The following is a 20,798-nucleotide window of genomic DNA, read 5'->3' on the forward strand; positions in this document are numbered from 1 at the left end:
CAGAGTCTCACACACACACGATGACTCTGTATAGATGTGACCGTAAAGCGAACAGCAGATATACGATACTGTTTGAGAATCGGAAAGCTCAATACGGTGTATGGAGAAATGGAAATGCCTGTATATGTATTTACGGAGTCTCACACACACATGATAACTCTGTATAGATGTGACCATAAAGCGAACAGCAGATGTGCGATAGTGTTTGAGAAGCGGACAGCTCAATGCGATGTAAGGAGAAATGGAAATGTCCGTATATGTATTTACGGAGTCTCACACACACACGATGACTCTGTATAGATGTGACCGTAAAGCGAACAGCAGATATACAATAGTGTTTGAGAAGAAGACAGCTCAATACGGTATATGGAGAAATGGAAATGTCCGTATATGTATTTACGGAGTCTCACACACACACCATGACTCTGTATAGATGTGACCGTAAAGCAAACAGCAGATATACGATCGTGTTTGAGAAGCGGACAGCTCAATATGGTGTAGGCATGGAAAAATGAAAATCTACGTCTATTTTTTTCCGTAATCACACACAGATGCTGTCTCTGTATAGATTTGACCGTGATCAAACAGCAGATATAGGATACTGCTTGACAAGCGGACAGCTCGATACGATGTATGTATGGAAAATTTTAATTCTCCGTCTATTTTTTAATAGAGTCACACACACACGCTGTCTCTGTATAGATTTGACCATCAACAAACAGCAGATATATGATATTGTTTGACAAGCGGATAGCTCTATATGGTGTATGTCTGGGAAAGTGAAATTCTCTGTCTATCTTTTTACGGAGTTACACACAGATAGCATGTATTTATCCATGATACCAGCCGGTACACAGTAGTGTGTGAGGAGCATACAGCTCTATACGGTGTATGTATGGAAAATTTTAAATCTCCGTCTATCTTTTTTATGGACTCACACACACACTCTCTATACGGTGTATGTAAAAATTGAAATTTCTGTATATGTATTTACGGAGTCTCACACACACACGCTGCCTCTGTATAGATTTGACCGAAATACAAACAGCAGATATACAATACTGTTTGATAAGCGGACAGCTATATATGGTGTATGTATGGAAAAATGAAAATCTTTGTCTATCTTTTTACGGAGTCACACACATATAGCAAGTATTTGTCTGTGATACCAGCTGGTACACGGTAGTGTGTGAGGAGCGTACACCGCTATACGGTGTGTGAAAAATTGAACACTCACTAACTGTGCAGGCAAAAGGAATACAAGTTTTTTGCTTTGAAAAAAGCAGTCTGTACAGCAGTGTGCACAAAGCAGTGCAGCTATAAGGCAGCCTAATAACCACCAGCGCTGCTGCATACAAAAGTGTGAAAAACTGAATGCTTGGTAACTGTGCAGACAAAAGGAATAAAATTATTTTTGCTTTGAAAAAAGCAGTCTGCACAGCATTGTGCAAACAGCAATGCAGCTATCACGTAGCCTTATAAGGCAGCCTAATAACCACCAGAGCTGCTGCACTCAAAAATTTCCTCCCCTGTCACTGCACACTAACTGTTGTGTTGTACAGTGAAAATCGCTATCAGCAGAAGCACAGTTTTTTTTTCCTGCCTAAACACTCTCCCTATTGAGAACGAGCAGCAGCAGCAACCTCTCCCTATGCTAAGATCGGCAGAAGTAAGATGGCGGTCGGCGTTCAGGGCTTTTATAGCCACTGTGATGCCACACAAAGCCAGCCAATCACTGCAATGCCCTTCTCTAAGATGGTGGTGGCCGCTCCCCATGTCATCGCGTTGCCCACAGTGTGCGTCCTTGATCATTGGCTGAGAAAAGGCGCTGGAAGCATTATGGGAAATGCAACTTTGGCACTCGAGTCGGTGACCTCATGGCCGACCTCACGCTATAGTCGGGTTTCGATCTGTGAAGCTCGACTTTAGCGAAAGTCGGCGACTTTTGAATTTGACTGACCCGTTTCGCTCAACCCCAGTTAAAAGTTTATCAGCTAATTATTCCAACAAAATTTACAAAATCATTTTTTAGGGACCACATCACATTTGAAGTGACTTTGGGGGCCTATTTGACAAAAAATAGACAAAAGTTAAATTATTTTAAAAGCCACACCCCTGAAAGTGTCCAAAACCATATTCAAGAAGTTTATTACTCCTGTTGTTCACAGGAATTAAGGGATTGTGGAAGGAAAAATAAACATTTATTTAAATGCTACTATAGCTACTTTTTTTATTGATTTTCAAGATGGTAACAGGAGAAAATGAACCTCAAAATTTGTTGAGCAGTTTCTCCCAAGATACTCCATATGTGGGAGAAAACTACTGTTTGGCTGCACAGCTGGGCTTGGAATGGAAGGACCACAGTTTGACTTTTTGAATGCAAAATTGGCTGGAATCAAGAACAGGTGCCATGTAGTGTTTGCAGAGTGCTAGATGTGCCTAAACAGTAAAAATCCCCCACAAGTGACCCCATTTTGGAAACTAGATTGCTTATGGAATTTATCTAGATGTGTGGTGAGCACTTTGAGCCCCCAGGTGCTTCACAGAATTTTATGACATTGAGCCATGTGTAGTGCAGCGCTTACTGAGTTTGTTGGGGGGCACTCACTTTACTGGCAGCCGAGGCATATGCTGGGGCACTCAGGGTTAAAAAATGGCCCATTTGGTTTATTAGTAACTAGCATAAACCCCTCTTCAGGAATCAAGTAGTATCCAGCCGCAAGTACAATGTCAGCTAAACATTCAGCTCTATAGGAAAACACAGTGTCTTACTGACACCGGTCAGCATAACACGGATTCCTGTCCGTTACCTGTTGATGTTGGCCACATAGGTTCCTGGATACCAGTTATCCTCAGAGCTATCCCAAAAACATAGCATAAACACAGTCTCTCACTGACCCTGTTCAGTATTACTCACGGTTGTCAGACTGCCCACTCCGGAGGTATCTCATAGACCTCCTTCCTCTGGCTCAGGCTAGCTGGCACTCCTTCTCCAGGCTGTGTGATGTCCAGCAAGCTCAGACTCCAGGTGACGCACTTGATCCAACTGCACGGAGTTGACAACTTCCATACTTGCCACCTTCAAACTTTCCTTTGCCAGCTGGTGACAGACCTCTTTGCGCTCTTTCTTCAAGCTTTGTACGTGCGCTTCTACCTGGAGAAAACTTTCGTCTCGCGCTTTCCACATGCACATTTCCTTGGTCAGCTTGTCAACTTGATCCTCTAGTTGTCAGGTGATAGCGGTCGAATTGGACAGCTTCTGCTGCAGGCTCTCTATTTTATCTTGGAGTTGTTCTTCAACTGCGATTCCAGCTGTTGGAGAACTACCACCACCCTGGGACAGTTTTACATTTCCCACGTCCTCGGCTACATAGGGCTGAGTTTTGTCACGGATAAAGTGACCTCTTTCTCAAGGACATTATTTTTATTGGCACCTGTCCCTGTTTCCTTTTTATTTATCTTCTGAGAGGGTGACATTTGTTCAGCCCCTTTTCGCCTTTTACGTCTTGGGCGACGGGAGGAAGACTTGCCATTTATACCTGAGTGAGTCTTACTGCACTCTTTTCCGCTTTCGTCACCCGATTGACCATCCGGGAACCAGCAGTCCCTATTTTTATCGGTGTCAGACGCCATTCCTGGAGCTTCCCCGTCTTCAACAGTCATACCTTTTGTCACCTCTGCCAAGTCCCAGAGTTGTTCTGACCTGTCTGTTTTGGGAGGTGTTAATGCCAATGTCATGTCAATAAGTTGGCCCCATCCACCATTTTCCTGGGTTATGCCTAACTTAGGGCCGTTAACTCTAGGGGGTATCTCCACATTTCCACATTCCATACACATTAATTCTACCAACACCTTTTCCATTCTCCACCCATCCCACAGGGTCTGCAAGTCCCAACAGATTACCATATTATACAGTAAATCCAGGACTACTGTCACTTCCTGCTACATGGACACTTCGGTCGCGTCAATGTAGAGGCAGGTTGTCAAAGGTCCTTTATCGTCTCCATCGGAGCCATTCACTCTCATCCCCGTCCCAGGCAACACAGAACTTTCAGAAGGGGTCCTCAGCAAAGACGATTCACTCCCCAGATCTATCAGTCCCATCACACGTTCTCCATTCAACTAGAAGGGGCACTGTAGAGTCATCTCATTGTCTAGGCAACTCCCAAAATATCATGGACCTGCATAGTACGACTCTCGCTCCTCCCGGCTACAGACCAATGGCGCATTTGCCACCGCCACTTTTTTGCCACCACCCCTATTTGGGTTACTGTCCCCTTTTGGGACTCCACCCCTTTTGGTACTCCATGTCTGTCTGGGTTACTGCTCCCTTTTGGGACCCCACCCCCTTCAGGGACATCACCCCACACTGGGGTACACCCCGTGGACTCCCCCTCCGTTCTCTCAGGCCCAGTTGGTAGTGTACAGTTATGTCTCTCTGGCCTTGTACTGGCCCTTTAAGAGTTTGTATGCTCTGGTACTCTGATGTCCTCCTATGAAACCACCAGTTCCTGCTGGCACTGCCACAGCTCCTGCTGTAGCCACAAACCGCTGACACCTCCATCTGCCGCTCACAAGCCGCTGATGCTGCCACTGCAGCTCCTGCTGCTGCAGAACCTCATGCTGCAACTGCAACTGCAGCTCCTGCTGCCGCAAGGCCCTGCACGTCTCCGCACTGCAGACTTCGTGGACCCACCGATCCACAGAAAGCTTCATAACCCTGCCGAGTTACAGTCAGATGCCTGCAATATTCGTGGCCCCACTGAGCCACAGCAATCACCTCCACACATGCTTTCTGGAATGTTGCCTGTATTCGCCACCATATGTAGTACAGCGCTTACTGAGTGCGTTGGGGGACACTTTGCTGGTCGCTGAGGCATATGCTGGGGCACTCAGGGTTAAAAAAAGTGCATTTGGTTTATTAGTAACCAACATAAACCCTTCTTCAGGAACCAAGTAGTATGCAGCCGCAAGTATTTGTTAAACATTCAGCGCTACAGGAAAACACAGTCTCTTATTGACTTTGGTCAGCATAACACATATTCCTGTCCGATAACTGCTGATATCGGCCACATAGGTTCCCGGATGCCTCTTATCCTCAGAAGTATCCCATAAACATAGCATAAACACAGTCTCTCACTGACCCCGGTCAGTATCACTCACGGTTGGTAGACTGTCCACTCCGGAGGTATCTCCCGGCACTCTTTCCCCAGGCTGTGTGATGTCCAGCAAGCAGGTTTAGTCTGGAGCCACCCACACGGGAAGACTTCTCCTTCACTGCACACAGACCACTCTGTAGTGTCCAGCCTGGACACATGGAAATCTGTCCATACTGACAGACTCCCAAACACTCTCTTCCCACGTGCCAAACAGACCTCCATTACATAGTTGTAACCACATCCAGGTACCTATCACATGGCTAGTCAGGTAATCATGACATCACCGCAGGTCCTCAAACACACAACCACACACAGGCTTCATCTTGGGTGTTCAGACACACACCCTTGGGTGGGTATGTAAGTGACTGGACCGACTCAACTCTCCAAGTCACCTGGAAGCCTCCTAATGTAAAGCAAATCCCTGAGCAGTAGATCTGCTGAGCAAAACACTCCCAGGCTTCCATCACAGAGCCATCCACTTCTGTGATACATACCGGCCATTCATCACGACAACAATCAGTGTCTCACCATCACAGTTCCACCTCTAAGCATATCCTGAGGAGCCCATACAGCAACACCTAGCTGTAACAGGGGTCACTGCCTCACACATGAAAATGAAAAAACACATTGTTTCCACAAAATTCTTGCCCCAAATTTATCATTTTCACAAAGGTAACAGGGAAAAATGGTCCATATAACTTATTGTGCAAGTTGTCTTGAGTACACCAATACCCCATATGTTCTGGAAAACTACAGTTTGGGCACATGGCAGGCCTCAGAAGGAAAGGAGCAGAGGTTGACTTTTGGCGTGCAAAATTGTCTAGCATAGATAGCGAACACCATGTCACATTTGCGGCGACCCTGATGTGCCTAAACAGTAAGAACCTCCACAAGAGATCCAATTTTTTAAACTATATTCCTTAAGGAATTTATCTAGATGTTTGGTGAGCATCTTGAACTCACAGGTGCTTCGCAAAATTTTAAAACAATGGACCATGAAAATTAAGAATTATGTTTTTCCCCAGAAATGTTGCCAATATGTGATCAATAACTAATTTTTAGGCATAGTGGAAAGTTCAGAAGTGAAGGAACGCCATGTCAGAGTTCAGGCTTGCATTCAATGTTTTGTGGTTGCTATGTCACATTGGCAGAGCCTCTAAGGTATCAAGACAGCATTATTTCTATGTGACTCAATTTTATAAACTACAACTCTTAATGAAATCATCCAGGGGTGCAATGATCATATTGAAACCACATGTTTCACAAAATATTACACCATTGAGCGATAAAGAAAAAATTTTCATTTCTAACACTTTTTTGTTGTTCTAGCCCCAGATTTAAATTTTTCACACTAAGAAATAGGTAAGAATGACCACATTTGTCACACCATTTCTCATGAGCAAATCAATACCTCATATGTGGCAGTAAAGTACTGTTTGGTTACAAGGCAAGACTCGGGAGGGAAGGAGTGCTATTTGACTCTTGGAGAATAAATACAATAGAGTAATCTGCAGACTCCATATTCAGAGACCGTGAGTGCCAGCAGAACAGAATCCCCCTCAATTGATCCCAGTTTGGAAATTACACCCCTCGGGTATTTATCTACAGGTGCAGTGAGGATTTTTACTCCATATCTGTTTTCCAGAAAAGATCAGCAATGGATCTTGCTACGTGAAAATGCAAATATGCCATTGTAGTGCTCATACAATGTAGTACCTGTACATTTTGCCCAGCTCATGCTTCTGTAGACATGCACCTCGAAAATTAAGTGGACTTTCCTCGCTACAGTAATGCTAAAATTGGGAATGCTAAATAGGGTCTAAGCACACTGTGGGGTTCAGAAGGAGGGGGGCTTTAGGATTTGGGAGAGCAGATTTCACAGTTTTTTTCTTAGTGGAAGCACATCACTTTCCCAGAGCCTTTGTGCTACCAGTAATGTGGTCACCCTCTATATTTTTGTTAACAGTTGATGAACCTAAATGGGGACTTTTTCGGAGTTTGAGGTGTAGCTTTTATTGGTGGCATTTTGGGGTACAGAACATTTTGGATAACATTTATCCTGTGTTCTACACTGAGCACTTAAATAAGTGTTTCCATCTAAATCTATAAAATACATTATTTTTATCAAAACCCTGAGGGATCCAGTCACTAATGTGGCAGCAGAGTTACTCTGGACTCTGTGTGGCTTCTGTTTGACGTTATCCAGCTTTTCATAGGTGCGCAAAGCTGTGGCTGGCTGCGCTTTTATGCTCACCTAAAAAGACAGACACCGCCGGATCATAGGTCAGATGGCTTCATAATAGGGCATCTCAAGTGGGGAGTTCTGTCTGAATCACGTATTTCAGAGATATAAATGGAAACCCGGTGTAAGCACTCAGCAAAGAGTGCAAGATAAATGTGAGCCATGCCTTAGGCTAAGTTCACACTTGCGTTTTGGTAGAGTGCGTAGAGCTGCGTACTTCCTCCCTTAAGCTCCGCCTACTTATGCACAACTTCCTTTAAGTTCTGCCTACTTCCGCATGTATCTTGCGGACCTATCTTTAACATTGGGTATGCAGGGACATATGCTGTATGCAGATGCGTCCGCATGCATTGTTTTGACATGCAAGCTGACCACACAGAAATGCAACATGTTGCGTTCGGCGGGCATGTCAAAACGACGCATGCAAACGCATCCTCATACAACGCATGTCCCTGCATACCCAATGTTAAAGATAGGTACACAGGAGGCATGCGGACGCAGGCGGAGCTTAAGGGAAGACGTGCGTAAGTAGGCGAAGCTTAAGGGAAGAAGTACGCAGCACTACAAACTCTACTCAAACGCAAGTGTGAACCCGGCCTTACTGCTATAAACAAACAAATCAAAAGCAAGTCAGGAATTAGTTTTATTTATTTTTACACTGTTCCTTGTGCAGTATAAGTAATTAGACGTCTCTATTCTTCAGATCAGTGCGATTACAGCAATACTAGTTTTATTCTTTTTATTTGGGAGCTGTCAAGCACTAAAATATACTGTACTTTTTTTTTCAAAATAAAGTGTTTGCATCATCATATTTTAAGAGCTATAATTTTTACATATTTCTGCTGACTGAGTCATGTGAGGGCTTGTTTTTTTGCAGAATGGGTTGACCTTTTTATTAGTACCATTTTCGGACACAACATCTTTTGATAGCTTTTACGATTTTTGGAAGGCAGAAAAAAACCCAGCTATCCAGGAATTTTTTTTGGGCCATTTTTATGTTCACTGTGTAGTAAAATTGATAACATAGCTTTATTCTTGGGGTCAGTACAATTATGGCAATACCACATTTATATCATTTTTTTCATTTTATTCTACACAATAAAAATAATTTTCTAAAAACAGTATTGTTTTTCCATTGCTTTATTTGGAGATCTATATCTTTTGTTATTTTTATACTGATGGAGCTGTAGAGTTGTTTGTTTTTTGCGGGACAAGATGCCATTTTAAGCTATATAGTACCAATTTAATTTCATAGAATCATAGAATCATAGAATCGTAGAGTTGGAAGGGACCTCCTGGGCCATCTGGTCCAACCCCCTGCTCAAAGCAGGATTCGCTAAATCATCCCAGTTAGATGTCTGTCCAGCCTCTGTTTGAAGACTTCCATTGAAGGAGAACTCACCACTTCTCGTGGCAGCCTGTTCCACTCATTGATCACTCTAACTGTCAAAAAGTTTTTTCTAATATCTAATCTGTGTCTCCTCCCATTCAGCTTCATCCCATTGCTTCTAGTCTTTCCTTTTGCAAATGAGAATAAAGTTGATCCTTCTACAATGTGACAGCCCTTTAGATATTTGTAGACAGCTATTAAGTCTCCTCTCAGTCTTCTCTTTTGCAAACTAAACATTCCCAAATCCTGCAACCTTTCCTCATAAGACAGGGTTTGCAGACCGGTCACCATTCTGGTCGCTCTTTTCTGAACTTGCTCCAGTTTGTTGATGTCTTTTGCAATGGTCTTTTTTTTATCTCGTTTTACTCCACTTTTTTCCAGCAGTATGATGAAAAAACAGTTTTCTGCCACATTTATTCTTTTTCTTACGATATTTACGATGAAGGGTACATTGAAGGGTTTAACTAGTGGGACAGTTGTATAAGTCAGGTTGTTCCGGACGCAGCGATACCAAATGTGTGTAATTTTTTTTTGTACAATATGCGTTGCAATCCATGAGACTTGTGTGATTATTATTATTATTATTTATTATTATAGCACCATTTATTCCATGGCGCTTTACATGTGGTATACATAATATACAGGCAGTTCTGTTAAACAGGGCACTTTAGAAGGTCATTGTCTGAACTCTGGGTGCCATGGCAACTATCGGCTCCCCGTGATTTGACATGGGGGTGAGAGCACCCTCCTTCTCACAACCTTCCAAATGTTGCGATTGCTCTCGATCTGTTCAGCTGGCATCTCCGCCAAGCTCCTCGTGCAGAGGTGCTGATATTTCAGCTGTCAGTGGCAAATGTCGGCACGGGACTATCACTGCGTGTTTACATAGAGTGACAGTTTAAATCCATGACTCACATAGCATGTCATGATATGGGAATTGACACCCGCTCATGCTATGTCCGCTATTAGTCGTACAGAGTTTAATTCCATGGTGCTGTACATGAGAATGGGTTATATGCGTAATGCAAATATAAATTACTGTGAACGAACTAACACTGGCAGACTGAAGAAGAAAGCCCCAGCTTACAGTATACAAGATAATGGAGAAGGAGATAGTAGGCTGGGAGGTTGTAGCAGCTCCGGTGGTTATGAGGTGAGTTTTTGCAGCCTGTAAACTTTGTAGATGAGATGCATTTATAAGTTCTGTTTGAAAGTTCCAAATATGGTGGATAATTGGACGTGTTGGGGCACAAAATTCCAGAGAATGGGGAATACTTGATAGAAGTCATGGAGGTAATTGCTTGGGGAAATTATGAGTCTAGGGGAGAGAAGGCGGTTTTTGGAGAACCGTAGATTATGTGTGGTATTACGACATACTAATGACAGGTAATTGATGGAAAATTAAAGCTAAATTTTCAAACCATCTTGATTTATTTTGTATTGAGTCAGAACACTTACTGTACATGCTTTGGCATGTTATCAGTCAGGTAAATAATGGTTTTCTGAGGAATGTTCTGCCATGCTCAATGGACACACAAATCATTAAGATCTGCTCCTTGGCAGCTCACTTTGCAATTGCCAACCAATCATCTCCCAGATATACTTGATGGGAGACAAGTCCGGAAATACTGCTGGCCATTTTAACATGTTTAGGCCATGTGGCCTGCCCACAGGAGCAACATGTGGCCTAGTGTTATCATGAATTATAATATTATAAAGGCTCTTGGGACACTTTCACGTTCCCTTATGATCGCCTCTTCAGAGTTGGCTCTAGTGATAAGTGGATTCCCTAACAAACAGGCATTCCTCACATGTATTCAGGCATGTATAATGCAGCTGCATCGACAAACACTAAATCTCCGAGCACGCCAAATACTCGGAGATCACCCGAGCATGCTCAGGAAAACCCGAGCAGCAAGTATACTTGCTCATCACTAGTTGTCACCCATTGAGCATATTTGGGACGTTATTGGTTAGCAATTGTAAAAGAAGCTGCCAGCAGTGGATCTTTATAATTTTTATACAAATGCATTCAGCGTGGCAAAACATTCCTCAGACATTTATTGATAACCTCCTTGATAGCCGCCAAGACTTGTGTATTTGTGCAATTCTGAGTAAATGAAGATGTTTATGAATACTTAATATTTTTTTGTCAATTGCATATCATTAACATGTCTATAAGTCCTCTGATCTTCATAATTCTATGACTTTTCTTTCCTTCTAATTTCTGTGTTGAGTAATGTATTTCTACTAGATGAATTAGAAGATTAGAATTAAGATTAGAATTAATTGTAGTTATAAGGTGTTTAATAAAATTAATTGGATGTACACCTTTTTGTGTATTGCTTTTTCTCTTTTTCTCTTCTGTATATGGAAGACATCTTAGCAGCTAGTATCCACACACTAACTCACACGGAACTGAAAATTAATAATAGAGCATGCAGATGGACAAACTAATGAAAAAAGCAAGTTACAGGTCATAAAATGAGCTGAAAGTCTAATACCATGCACACACACTAATTAAATGAGAGCTATGCTCTGCAGCATGTTAAAAAGAACATCTAGTTCACAGTCAACAAATCTTAAAATAAAAAAAACGAGTTCCATTTTCAAATCTATCATTCACTTTTAAAATGAGGTCATATATTTCTTCAACCACTAGAGGGAGCTACATTACTTTTTAAAATTACAGAGTGCTCGCTAAGCCACATCTTAGAAGCTAGTCTCACTTATAAAAAGTGTCAGTGGGAACTGGAACTGTTGTTAACAAGTGTTTCTCAAAATCCATTCCATTCCAGTAGCCTATAATTTCTATACTGTTTTATGGAACATCTGGAAAAATCTGTTGTAATTGCTTTATTTTAAAGCAATGTTGCAAATGCAACTTTGTTATGTATACCTGATTCATCAAAAGGGGACACACTCGAATAAATGTGATGAAAACTAAAAATATAGCCAGGCCTGATCTGTTGTAGGCTGTTACACCCTGAAATAAAACCTCCAAGGGTATTTACTTATTTTACTCGCTCATTTAGTGCCATTAATTCCACAGCACTTTACAGACATCACCATCACAATCTCAATTCCCTATCAGTATGTCTTTGGAGTGTGGGAGTAAACCCACGCAAACATGGGGAGAGCATAGACTCCTTGCAGATGTTGTGCTTAGTGGCATATGACCCAAGACTAGAGTTGAGCGAAACGGGTCGAAAAATTTCAAAAGTCCCCGACTTTTGGCAAAGTCGGGTTTCATGAAACGAAACCCGACCCTAGGATAAGGTCGGCCACGAGGTCGGCGACTTACGCGCCAAAGTCGAGTTTCAAAAGTTTGTTTTGCGCTCTTTTTCAGCCAATCAGGATCCACGGACACTGTGGGCAACGTGATGACATAGGCACGGGTCACCACCATCTTTCAGAAGGGCATGCAAATGATTGGCTTGCTTTGGTGGGCGTCACAGGGGGTATAAAAGGGCGTGCACGCCGACCGCCATCTTACTTCTGCCGATCTTAGCATAGGGAGAGGTTGCTGCTGATTCTGTAGGGAGAGCGTTAGGCAGGGAAGAAGAAAAAAAAACTGCTTCTGCTGCTAGCGATTGTGCCTGTACAACACACCAGTCACTGTGTGTGCAGTGCAAGGGAAGCTATATTGTGGTGTATCAGTGGTGTTGGTTGTTGGGCTGCCTTCTAAGGCTTCCTGACCGCTGCATTGCTGTTTACCCACTGCTCTGCAAACTGCTTTTTTAAAAGCAGTACAATCTCCCTTATCCTCTAGTCACTTTTGTCACAGCTGTGCCATCGAGCCTGTGACATAGCGCTCAGATATCAGTGGGCCTCACACAATCCAAAAGTGTCCAGTGTCCACAAGTGTCTGCAGAAATTCAAAATCTCCCTTATCCTCTAGTCACTTTTGTCACAGCTGTGCCATCGAGCCTGTGACATAGCGCTCAGATATCAGTGGGCCTCACACAATCCAAAAGTGTCCAGTGTCCACAAATGTCTGCAGAAATTCAAAATCTCCCTTATCCTCTAGTCACTTTTGTCACAGCTGTGCAATCGAGCCTGTGACATAGCGCTCAGATATCAGTGGGCCTCACACAATCCAAAAGTGTCCAGTGTCCACAAGTGTCTGCAGAAATTCAAAATCTCCCTTATCCTCTAGTCACTTTTGTCACAGCTGTGCCATCGAGCCTGTGACATAGCGCTCAGATATCAGTGGGCCTCACACAATCCAAAAGTGTCCAGTGTCCACAAGTGTCTGCAGAAATTCAAAATCTCCCTTATCCTCTCGTCACTTTTGTCACAGCTGTGCCATCGAGCCTGTGACATAGCGCTCAGATATCAGTGGGCCTCACACAATCCAAAAGTGTCCAGTGTCCACAAGTGTCTGCAGAAATTCAAAATCTCCCTTATCCTCTAGTCACTTTTGTCACAGCTGTGCCATCGAGCCTGTGACATAGCGCTCAGATATCAGTGGGCCTCACACAATCCAAAAGTGTCCAGTGTCCACAAGTGTCTGCAGAAATTCAAAATCTCCCTTATCCTCTCGTCACATTTGTCACAGCTGTGCCATCGAGCCTGTGACATAGCGCTCAGATATCAGTGGGCCTCACACAATCCAAAAGTGTCCAGTGTCCACAAGTGTCTGCAGAAATTCAAAATCTCCCTTATCCTCTAGTCACTTTTGTCACAGCTGTGTCATCGAGCCTGTGACATAGCGCTCAGATATCAGTGGGCCTCACACAATCCAAAAGTGTCCAGTGTCCACAAGTGTCTGCAGAAATTCAAAATCTCCCTTATCCTCTCGTCACTTTTGTCACAGCTGTGCCATCGAGCCTGTGACATAGCACTCAGATATCAGTGGGCCTCACATAATCCAAAAGTGTCCAGTGTCCACAAGTGTCTGCAGAAATTCAAAATCTCCCTTATCCTCTCGTCACTTTTGTCACAGCTGTGCCATCGAGCCTGTGACATAGCGCTCAGATATCAGTGGGCCTCACACAATCCAAAAGTGTCCAGTGTCCACAAGTGTCTGCAGAAATTCAAAATCTCCCTTATCCTCTAGTCACTTTTGTCACAGCTGTGCAATCGAGCCTGTGACATAGCGCTCAGATATCAGTGGGCCTCACACAATCCAAAAGTGTCCAGTGTCCACAAGTGTCTGCAGAAATTCAAAATCTCCCTTATCCTCTCGTCACTTTTGTCACAGCTGTGCCATCGAGCCTGTGACATAGCGCTCAGATATCAGTGGGCCTCACACAATCCAAAAGTGTCCAGTGTCCACAAGTGTCTGCAGAAATTCAAAATCTCCCTTATCCTCTCGTCACTTTTGTCACAGCTGTGCCATCGAGCCTGTGACATAGCGCTCAGATATCAGTGGGCCTCACACAATCCAAAAGTGTCCAGTGTCCACAAGTGTCTGCAGAAATTCAAAATCTCCCTTATCCTCTCGTCACTTTTGTCACAGCTGTGCCATCGAGCCTGTGACATAGCGCTCAGATATCAGTGGGCCTCACACAATCCAAAAGTGTCCAGTGTCCACAAGTGTCTGCAGAAATTCAAAATCTCCCTTATCCTCTCGTCATTTTTGTCACAGCTGTGCCATCGAGCCTGTGACATAGCGCTCAGATATCAGTGGGCCTCACACAATCCAAAAGTGTCCAGTGTCCACAAGTGTCTGCAGAAATTCAAAATCTCCCTTATCCTCTCGTCACTTTTGTCACAGCTGTGCCATCGAGCCTGTGACATAGCACTCAGATATCAGTGGGCCTCACACAATCCAAAAGTGTCCAGTGTCCACAAGTGTCTGCAGAAATTCAAAATCTCCCCTGTCCTATAGACACCTTGTACCTTGTTTTACATTACTATATAGTTTGTTGGATTTTGTCTACATTTCTACAAAAAATGAGGAAGTCTGGTGGAAGAGGCCGTGGAATTGGGCGGGGGTTGGCAGCTGGTAATGATGGTGTTGGTGGTGGATCTGATGGTAGTGGCAAGAGCAAAATAGGACCGAATGCAGGAGGTGTTGAGCCTGCGTCATCGTCTGGCTCCATAAGGCTTCGAAGGCTTAGTTTTCTAGGAGTTGGCAAACCGCTTTTAAAGCCAGAGCATCAGGAAAAAGTTTTGTCTTACATTGCTGACTCAGCCTCCAGCTCTATCGCCTCCTCTTCTTCAGTTGTAAAAAGTAAAAGCACTGAGTCATCATTGGAGGCTCATGTTCATGAACCACACCTTTCCTTGTGTCCTTCACCCCAACCAAGGTTGAAGGATGACGCAGGCCATACTACTGATTACTCCATTGAGCTGTTTTCACATACCATGCCTGGATTATCAAGTGAAATGGTGAATTACCCATGCCAAGATGAATCTGACATGGAGTGCACTGATGCACAGCCGCTGATGGATGATTCTGCTGGTACATTCACTCAGAGCACTACATTGTCCTCGCAGTGTACAGAGCCAGATTCTGACCCTGATGAGACTCGGGTGCCCCTTCCCGCACACTATACCACCATACACGGTGACACAGAGGAAGGTGCACATGACATTGAAGAGGAGGTGATGGATGACCCAGTTGTTGACCCAGATTGGCATCCATTGGGGGAAGAGGGTGCTGCTTACAATAGCTCAGATGAGGAGCATCCACAGCAGACATCGACATCGCATCAGCTGTTATCTGGCAGGCCTGGAGCACTCCAAAGACAGGTTCCAAAAATCAAAAGAGTTGCTGGACAGCTTGTCCAGAGGGTCAAAAGATCACAGCGTGCTAGGCCGCAAAATGTCTGCCAAAGTAGGAAGAGTGCAGTGTGGCACTTTTTTGAACCAAATCCTCATGATCAGGCCAAGGTTATCTGTAAGAAGTGCGCAAAGACCTTTAGCCGAGGTAAAAATCTGAAAAATTTGAATACCAGTTGCATGCTTAGACATTTAACCACCATGCACTTGCAAGCGTGGACACAACACCAAACCTCATGTGCAACTGATCACAACGAAGGTAGTCAGCAACGCTACATTGTTTCCCCCACTGTAAGCCCACTGGTTAGCACAGCAGCAAATGTTGAGGTGTCGTTGCAAGGCCACAGCAGTCAGGGAATCCCACTGTTATATCAACGAAAGACTGATTCTAGGCCATCAGAAAGAACACCAACTCCATCACCATCATCAACCCTCTCTCAGTCCGCCCAGTCCACCGCTACTTCCACCTATGCAGCTCTCAAGTCCAGCTCACCCTCCCAGACACTATGAGTAGGTCAAGAAAGTACTCAGTCTCTCATCCGCGTACACTGGGTTTGAACGCCCACATTGCCAAACTAATCTCGTTTGAGATGATGCCCTTTCGGTTGGTGGAAAGCGCAGCTTTCCGCGAACTCATGGCCCATGCAGTACCACGCTATGACCTACCCAGTCGCCACTTCTTCTCTCGCAAAGCCATCCCAGCCCTCCACCATCATGTGAAAGACCGCATTGTCCATGCACTCAAGCAGTCAGTGAGCGGAAAGGTGCACCTCACAACTGATGCATGGTCCAGTCGGCATGGCCAGGGCCGTTACGTGTCCATCACTGCGCACTGGGTTAATGTGGTGGATGCAGGGTCCACAGGGGACAGCGGTGGTGGGACAGTGCTGCCTAGCCCACGGTATAGGAAACAGTTGGCCGTAGGCGTTTGACCCTCCTCCTCCTCCTCCTCCAGAAGCGAAAGCTCGTCCACAGAGCGCAGTTGTACGAGCACTCCATCTGCAGCTGCCACTGTTGCACACGAGGTGTCCCCCTATCGAGCAGCTAGTGGAAAGCGTCAGCAGGCTGTGTTGCAGATGATGTGTTTGGGCGACAGACACACCGCCGAGGTGCTGGCCGAGTACTTGAAGCGACAAACTGAGTCATGGCTGGGCAGTGTACATCTTGAGGCAGGCAAGGTAGTTAGTGATAACAGCCGTAATTTTGTGGCAGCCATAGCCCTTTCAAAACTCAGCCACATACCTTGCTTGGCTCAAACCTTGAACCTGGTGGTGCAGTGCTTCCTCAAAAATTATCCGGAGTTAACAGCCCTGCTCCAGAAAGTGCGAAGACTGTGCGCGCACATCCGCCGGTCGCCTGTACACTCCGTTTGTATGCATAAGCTGCAGCGATTGCTCCACCTTCCCAACCACCGCTTCATTATCGACATTGCAACAAGGTGGAACTCCACCCTGCACATGGTGGAGCGGCTGTGCGAGCAGAGGCAGGCCATAATGCATTTGTGGGAGGATACACGGCCAGGCACTTTGAGAGCAGACATGGAGTTGACAGGTGTGCAGTGGTCGAAGCTGAAAGACCTCTGTAAAGTCCTTCAGTGTTTTGAGGAATGCACATGGCTGGTAAGCGCAGACGACGCCATCCTAAGCATGAGCATCCCACTTATGCGTCTGCTCATGCAAACTTTGACGCACCTTATGGAGCAGGCTTCTGCAGCCAATGTTGATGAGGAGGAAGAGGAGGAGGGAATCCTTGATGACATTCAGCCATTGTCTGCTCAGGGACCTCTCCTGGACGAGGTGGAGGAAGAAGAGGAGGAGGAGAAGGAGGATGATGGGGATGATTACTTAGGGGAGGAGGATGCATCTCGTGGGGCAAGTGAAAATGTTGGCGTGCCAAGGTCTGGTACAGGGTTTGTGCGTGACTGGAGGGATGTGGATTTTCCAGAAAGTGCTCCTCCAACCAGCACTCGCAGTGCATCATTGACACCGGGAACATTGGCCCACATGTCAGATTATGCCTTGCAGATCCTAAAAAGGGACCCCCGCATTGCCAAAATGATGAACGATGACGACTACTGGTTGGCCAGCATCCTGGATCCACGCTATAAAGGCAAATTACAAAACATCATGCCACAGGAGAACCTTGACCTAATATTGGCTAATAAACAAGCAACTCTGGTAAATCGGTTGCTTGAGGCATTCCCAGCACACAGCAGCGGTGATGGTTCTCACACGAGGCATACGGGCCAGGGGCAGCTTGGCAGAGGTGTTCATGGTGCACACAGCAGAAGTGGCGTTGGAGACAGGGGTTTTATGACAATGTTGTGGACTGATTTTTCAAGTACCGCTCACACAACTGGTAATACTGCATCGATGGAAAGTGACAGGAGACAGCAGTTGTCAACTATGGTTACAAACTACTTTTCCTCCCATATCGATGTTCTCCCACACAGGTCATTCCCCTTTGACTATTGGGCCGCTAAACTGGACACCTGGCCTGAATTGGCACAATATGCCTTACAGGAGCTCGCTTGCCCAGCTGCAAGTGTGCTATCGGAAAGAGTCTTCAGTGCAGCTGGATCAATCCTGACAGAAAAAAGGACCTGTCTGTCAACCCAAAATGTGGATGATCTAACCTTCATTAAAATGAACCACGCATGGGTTTCCAAGGATTTTGTCCCACCTTCCCCTGATGACACATAGGGTGACAGAAAAATGGCTTGCTTTGGTCCACCTCTTCCTGGGACTTGACCTATTTCACCTTTTGCATCAGCTGAATGTCCAACATCAACATATGCCACTTTCTAAAACTCCCTAACTGTGCTGCCTCCCCCCCCCATGGCCGGGGTCACCACCTAGCGCACGACACCGTGCGAGTGCCGTTGCCCTGGGCAGGTGGGTAGGCCGACTCTTGGGCGCGGGCACTGGCACAGGGTCCCTCATAGTGCAATCAAGTGTCTCTGACGGTGGTGGTGCACACCCGCCGTCAGACACACCGCCGTACTATGAGGGGCCCAGTGCCAGTACCAACGCCCACGAGTGGGCCCCCCTTGCTTGGGCAGGGCCCCAGCATTTGCAATCTTTACCTCTCCCTGCTCCTCCGCTGTGTAGTCTGGGCCGTCAAATCCATACTGTGCCTGACACCGTCTGAGCCTGCCTCCTGATGTATAGACATATATTTTGAATGTGTACGCTATCCATACATGTTATCCAGGGATACGGCACCCTTTCTAACCTTTGTGCAATCACGTGCAATCCATACTATGCCTAACACCGTCTGAGCCTGCCTCCTGATGTATAGACATATATTTTGAATGTGTACGCTATCCATACATGTTATCCGGGGATATGGTACCCTTTCTAACCTTTGTGCAATCACGTGCAATCCATACTGGGCCTAGCACCGTCTGTGCCTGCCTCCTGATGTATAGACATATATTTTGAATGTGTACGCTATCCATACATGTTATCTGGGGATACGGTACCCTTTCTAACCTTTGTGCAATCACGTGCAATCCATACTGGGCCTAGCACCGTCTGTGCCTGCCTCCTGATGTATAGACATATATTTTGAATGTGTACGCTATCCATACATGTTATCCGGGGATACGGTACCCTTTCTAACCTTTGTGCAATCCATACTGGGCCTAACACCGTCTGAGCCTGCCTCCTGATGTATAGACATATATTTTGAATGTGTACGCTATCCATACATGTTATCCAGGGATACGGTACCCTTTCTAACCTTTGTGCAATCACGTGCAATCCATACTGGGCCTAGCACCGTCTGTGCCTGCCTCCTGATGTATAGACATATATTTTGAATGTGTACGCTATCCATACATGTTATCCGGGGTTACGGTACCCTTTCTAACCTTTGTGCAATCACGTGCAATCCATACTATGCCTAACACCGTCTGAGCCTGCCTCCTGATGTATAGACATATATTTTGAATGTGTACGCTATCCATACATGTTATCCGGGGATACGGTACCCTTTCTAACCTTTGTGCAATCACGTGCAATCCATACTGGGCCTAGCACCGTCTGTGCCTGCCTCCTGATGTATAGACCTATATTTTGAATGTGTATGCTATCCATACATGTTATCCGGGGATACGGTACCCTTTCTAACCTTTGTGCAATCACGTGCAATCCATACTGGGCCTAGCACCGTCTGTGCCTGCCTCCTGATGTATAGACATATATTTTGAATGTGCTCCCTATCCATACATGTTATCCGGGGATACGGTACCCTTTCTAACCTTTGCGCAATCACGTGCAATCCATACTGGGCCTAGCACCGTCTGTGCCTGCCTCCTGATGTATAGACATATATTTTGAATGTGTACGCTATCCATACATGTTATCCGGGGATACGGTACCCTTTCTAACCTTTGTGCAATCACGTGTAATCCATACTGGGCGTGAGAACAGCTGGCGAGCTGTTAAGCAAGCTACAGCACCTGTGGTTTGCACACGTAAGTTTTTCATTTTTTCAGGAATGACGGTTAGGCCTAATTCCGGAACTGCGGTTGACCTGCACTTACTGGGAAATCATCGTTCGCGGGTAATAATTGTAATCATAGATCCCCATCACTAACGTTGTTCAGCGGGTTATCTGCACCTGTAAGCAACAAACGCTGGCCTTTTCAGTGTAGCGCACATGCAGCCACGGACATGTAAGGGCATGACACACCAGTTATTGGCCAATCTCATGTGCCAGAGCCTCACGTGTCCCTCTAGTAAGCCGGACTCGGACCGCGGGGCATGACGGAGTCTCGTTCGTTAACGGAATTAAGCTTGCAATGTGTGCATCTTTTCTGTAGCTGGCATGGTTGAGGTTTCCCAGGTGGAGTCGAATTTAACCGTAGGCTCCACTCCTGGTGGTGCCCTTCTGGACATTCCTTTAAGGTTCAGCTTTGCAACCATACTGCCCACGTAAAACAAACACTTTGCCTTCATGAACGCTGTTTGGAGGGTCATGACTCGTGGGAATAACGCCGCCCAATCAGTTAACCTGCTAGAGAGATCCTTCGTTGCTCCCAAGCATGACATCACACTCCCTAGGAGGAAGGTAATGCCACTGTGGCGACCGTACTCCTGGGGGCGACACAAGTGCACTGATGCCCAGCCACTGCTCGATGAATCTGCTGGTACATTGACCCAGACCACTACATTCCCCTCGCACGCTACCCGGCCTGAATCTGACCCTGATGAAACTCAGGTTACCCTTCCCATATACAGTTCCATCTTACACGGTGACAAAGAGGAAG

Source organism: Dendrobates tinctorius, unplaced genomic scaffold (assembly GCF_039654945.1).
Source record: "Dendrobates tinctorius isolate UK_male_01 unplaced genomic scaffold, ASM3965494v1 ptg000134l, whole genome shotgun sequence".
Lineage (NCBI taxonomy): Eukaryota > Metazoa > Chordata > Amphibia > Anura > Dendrobatidae > Dendrobates > Dendrobates tinctorius.